Source organism: Microchirus variegatus (genome assembly GCF_963457635.1).
Source record: "Microchirus variegatus genome assembly, chromosome: 7".
Taxonomy (NCBI): domain Eukaryota; kingdom Metazoa; phylum Chordata; class Actinopteri; order Pleuronectiformes; family Soleidae; genus Microchirus; species Microchirus variegatus.
This window is the reverse complement of record NC_139808.1, coordinates 17,771,799-17,777,798: the sequence shown is the minus strand read 5'-3', so window position 1 is coordinate 17,777,798 and position 6,000 is coordinate 17,771,799.

Genomic DNA, 6,000 nt, shown 5'->3' with positions numbered 1-6,000 from the left:
CTGGGTTATTTTTTTCCATCCTTTTCCATCCGGACCTCACATGCTGTGTATTTATACCAGAGGAAGATTCACATCAACCAAAGTGCCATCGTAATTATCGGAAATATCGTGATTAGGGAACCATATTGGCCTCCTCAACGAGTGCTGTGAGCTGGCGAGTGCTGCTGAATTTGTTTATGGTTTAAAACGTTAGGTCACAGTTATGTAAGGTAGCAAGCCTAATAAGCTTCCACTTTAAATAGCAATATACACTCTGGTTGGGCTGGTTTGTCCATTTGGGCTGCTGAAGAAACACTATTTTTAAAGTGATTATACCCTGATGCAAACATATAATACTTATAGATACTATATTCGATTTCTGCAAATAAATCCATCTAAATCTAACACACTTGAACTTTAACAACAGGCTAATGAGCTTTTTTTCACATGCTTTGTTTTATAACCGAGACAAAAAACAATTGTGTTTTTTAATCAATTTTTCTCGATGCTTGAACAGACTGTTAACTGTCAACCCACTTAAATCTTGATGAAGTAAAGTGCATAACGTGTGCAACTCCAAAGTGTGCAAAGGACATCTTATCGTGTCAGCTTGCTGCACTTGTGTTCTGCAGCCTTTCATTGGTAATATAGTCCAAATTGTTCTCAAAATACAATACAATTTGCACAATATTGGGGTGGAAATATACTACATAGCTGTGTTGGCAATAGCTGCGATGTCACTAATTTATGGAAAAAGTTGGTGAATATTTGAGACCAGGTTGTCCATCTATATATGAATAAATTAATGAATATGTTTATTTAGCTTACACTTGGAACATAAAGTGAGATCATTTAAAGCTCACATAGAGTGGTGCTGTTGCACATGTTAGTTATGGAGGTCTACTTAGATACATAAACTTGTTTTTATGGTCAAAAACCTCCGAATTGCTGTAAACGAGCCGATAGAAATCTGTCTTCCATGACGCTGTGCTCAGCCGCAATATTTCAGACATAAATCTCACCCTCAGAAGACAGAGTGTGTTGTGATTGGCCAGCCAGCTTAGAGCCTTCCCAACTGTCTTGTGATTGGCCAATAACCGGAAGTGACATATTAAGCACACCCACTCTCAGAAGCGCAGCTCCCCCCTCTGGAACGGTGGATGCACTGCTACTCATTATCAAAACATTGTTCTTCACGACTCCCTGCCGCAGTCCCTTTTATGACTTTTATCCGGAGTCAGACCCAGAGTCAGAAGACACTGTCGCCCGTGAAAAACACCTCCACAACGGATGTTATTCTTCTCCTGTGGTTCAATGTACGCAACCGGATGTACCCAGACTAGTGCCCGGAGCAGGACGATCTGCTGTTCAGGAGAACCGCTGTTTACGTAACTGGACCGGGTTTTTTCAGAGATCTCGCTGAGCCTAAGATTACAATACAACACAGCGTTCTCAGCAATGGCTGAACTGTTTGTTTTGAACCTTCAGGGCTTCATAAACAAGGTAATGATGCAGATACACACTAAAAAACAGCATCAATTGGAACTTCCGGTCTGGGTCCGCTTTAATACAATTATGCCAATGTAGCATGTAGCTTAGTTTTGCTTTTCGCAAGAAAATCAGAAACAGAAATACAAAATATATATTGCACTTACAATCATAGTAATAGACTTTCACTTCGCATTGTAAGCTGTAAGCTGAGTTTGCTCCATAACTTTACCCCCAAAACTGGCACACATCTACATTTAATATTTGTTCTGGCTTTGATAGATTCAAACATAAATAATCCTCTTAAATTATAATTATTATTTGCTTCTGTTAATTACATAGACAGGAGTATTGACATTATTCTCACAGAACACATCTGATCAGTCAAGTGGTTGTGTTTCACGATGTGCCCTTCATTTCTCAAAACTCAGTAATTGGTCAATATAACTTTGTCAGAACACACACACGCACACGCGCACACACACGCACACACACACACACAGAGAGGAGAGAAATGTAAGGAAGCGGAAGGGGTTGAATGGTTCTATATTGAATCACAAGCCCAAAAAAGCAGGATCCCCCAAAGTCCCCTTTACCCCTGCCCTCTCATGGACCCCCAACTCACTCCCCATTTCCTCAGTGGCGTCAATTAATTTGTCTCTCACCGAGTCTCGGCCTGAGAATATCACCCCAAGAGACAAGACACCCATTAGTGCCAGGTCTCAGACTCCATTTAGACCATACAGCTGAGGGAGGAAATGCCCCTGCACTCTGAAATTAGTAGCTATAAACTGTTTGGCTTGAAATATTATTTTTTTCCTGATATTGTGATATGATTTGCAAAAACATGGATATACATATTTTTACAGTTAAGCTTCAGTTAAATATTCACTGTGTGGTAGATTGTAAAAAGTGATCTCTCAACAAAACCTATTGTAAAATGGCGTAGAAGATAAAACAATAAAAAGGACAATGAATAAATTGCATATGCAGAAGCAGAAATAACAATGCTTTCTTAGCGTTAATTTTACATTAATTATGTGATTTATTAGAAAGTTTTTTTTAATTGATGAGTGCGCACAGACATCTGTGTTCATAATGTAAGATCTAATGTGACATTTTTCATTTTTCCTGGAAAACTGGAAAAACTGGAATGCAGCTGGAGGAAAACAGATAAACGTGCACATGGTGTGTAGTACAGACAAAGAACACCATGAGCATGGAGGCGTGCTGAAGGTTGCAGAAAAGTGTCCTTGCACTTCTGGGTGATTGGTCTATATTTGGTTAGCGAGCCACCTGGATACTTTGTCAGACACTAACAAGCCACCTACCTGTCAATTAAACAAGGGACACAGATCCACAGATACAGTATGGGCCAAGCAGTAAGTATGAAGGTGAAATGTTTTAAAAAGGGAAATTCCATACTGTAGGTATCAACAAAATGACAGCAAATACCATAGTATAAGAGGACGTGACAAGGGTTTCATGAAGATTATACCGACAGCTACAACGTTAGGTCCTCCTCCTGCATTCAGTGTTCATTTGACCAAACTGTAATTGTGTTTTCAATGCTACACACAATATAGTGGAACGAGATGTTGCATCTCAGACCAAAAAAAAAAATGTTTCATTTGCCTTGTTTCCACTACATGTTCCCAGCACGGCATGGCACAGCTCGCCGCTACACAGTTTGGTTGGTTTTCCATTACTAAACTACCTCCTCAAAGTGGGGGGGTCATCACAACACGGCTGCTTGCAAGTGCCGTGACTTTGTTTCACATGCAACACACACAAACTAGTGACTTTTAAAGCAGTTGTTTTCAGTGTAACTGAATCATTAGAATCAGTTAATTAAAAACATATTTTTTTAAAAAGGTTTGTGATGCTACGGAGCACCCAAAGCGACACGAGAAAACAAACAAACAAAAAAAACTTTCAAACTCGATATTTTCCAAAAAATAGGATTTTTTTTGAAAGTCGAGATCTGCAGTGCTGTCGCTAAATACACCAGACTCTTCTGTTAAATGATGACATTTAGACATTTCTTTGGTAATTGTTTGAGATTAACCCACGCTTTTAGGATTGTTAAGTATTATCAAGTGATCTACAATTTGGTATTGTTCCCTTTGATTCTTGTGTGGGACGGCACGCTCATGCCGCTTCCTGTGATGCAGTCTGACTAATCAGTGGCCTGCAGTCTGACGACGTCGCACATAGTATCAGCTCAGCTACTTTGGAAGCTTGTCAGAGCAGGTACAAAAAAGTACCAGGTAACTATCATTAAAACAGGTAAGTTTGCGACTGATCGGTGTGTTTCTGCCTCTGTCAAGCCATAAATGCATAGTCAACAATTAAAATTTAAAGGAGACATAATTGTGCGAAATCAATTTTCTTATTAATTGTAATACTTATATTTGGGACTCTCGAGGCCCTATGAGTAGGCAAAGTGTGGCACAGCTGGGGAAGACTGTTATTTTCATGCAGTAAAAGGTCTTCTACAGTCATGTCAGTCCATGTCAGAGCTGATGTTAACTGTGTTACAATTGGAACTACTTATAAACTATCATTGTTGTGACTGCTGTATCTTGTGATCAATTTGTTTTTTAACACGATTGGAAGTCACTTCAGTGACACTGAAACCAGTGTGTGACATTAAGGAAATAGAATATACTAAACACAGGGACAGAAGTTACATATAGCTTTAAAATGGTTTTTTTTCATAGCATTTGAAAATGCCTTTTACATGTTTTTTAGGCAATGATCCACTAAACAGAGGCAGCCATTAAGTTCAATGCTTCTACAGCCGCCCAAATCAATAAACCAACTACACAAACAAAGAAGTACAAACATTCCCTGATGCACTTGAGTGAGAAAGGGGGTGAACAGAGACTCCTTTGTATTATAAGTCTCATCATTAGATCTCTTTTCTTACTCTGTGGAACTTTGAAGGACCAGAAACAGGCTTTAAGAGCTCTTTTTTACCTGCACAAGAGTCTCAAAGAAGGATCAATTATTGTGCTTCTCTCCATCTCTCTCAGTTATCCACCCACTTCCATGAATCACACACACACACACACACACACACACACACACACACCCACACACAATGTCGGGTTCAGTACAACTGTCTCTAATCAAAGTCTGCTACATTGTCGTGAGGTGACCTTGTTCATCATCTTCCCTCGATGTCTCTCGACACACTTGCACATTTGCGCTCATAACTGCTTTCCCTGTCTTAGCGCATTGTCATGTCTGGTGAACAGATGTTTGTTAATTAAGGCGGATACTGATTGTTGGTTAATGTCGCTGTGCTTGAGGCAGTTGCTGTTTTTTTTTTTTGTTTGTTTTGAGTATATGTGCAACCTCCCTGTGATTACAGCTGGATTACAACGGCCAATGCTTGGATGCCGTCCCTCACAGATGTAGACATCCCATACATATTGAAAAATTATTAACACCAATCTGGGACTGTATACACAGATTTTACTTCCCGACTCAAACGTGGGCCCCCATAACTATAAAAACTCATTAATAATTTTATGAACTTGCTCCTGCCAGTTCATAAAGACAGTAAGTCTCCCACTAAAATAGCCCGTAGCCAAAGTCCAGCGACTTTGATCTGCAGCTCAGCCTTTGAGCGTTTCACAAAGGTGGCCTCGACATATTCTTCATGTTGCTGCCCCATTAGACAAGCCGGCCTCTTAATTGCAGCGGCACTATCTGGCACATACAGGGGAGCGATGTGGCTGCAGTCAGCATTTCACGAGCCTCGTTTTCACTTCCCTGTCAGTGCTTTGACACGGTAGAACACACTTCCTGTGGAGACACCTTTAACATCCTCTCGTCAATTTAATTGATAGCAAAATTGCCACTGGTGATCATTAACAACTTGGAGCACTCGTGACTGCAGGTGGCTGTGTGCGGAGAGGTTTCAACTCGTTTATCATCCACTGAGCCGGTTTGTTTGGGTTAATCTTCTTACCTCAATTAATGCTAATGCATGCAGGATTTTCCCCAAAGCTATTATTAATTGTGATATTATTTTAATGGCGAAAACACAACAGACATCATAGTAATAGCAATAACAAGGGGATGAAAAAAACAGGGTTATTATCTTTAGAAGAATAAATGAATCATTCATCCAATGAAATTGGAGCTGTATGGCAAAAATATTAAAAAAATACTATAATTTAGTTATTTTTGGAGTGTTTTTTTTTTCTTATCCATGTTCAAAAGATGTGAAAAGTAGGGTTGTCATTGTATTACACATTAGTATAAAATGTATTTTTTATTTAGAGTCAGGTTTGCTACATCTCTAAACAATAATTAGACCTGTACTTTGTTACGTTTCTGCCTCTTAATAAAACTAATATTAGTTATCAATACACAAAAACGAAAATACATGTAACTTAGTATGCGTGACAAAGCTATACAACTCAACAGATTCACCAGTCATTAATGTTTCTGAATCAATAAGCTGTTTAATCTCAACATTATAGTCCATTCAGTAGCTCATCCACCCTCTCTACTTAT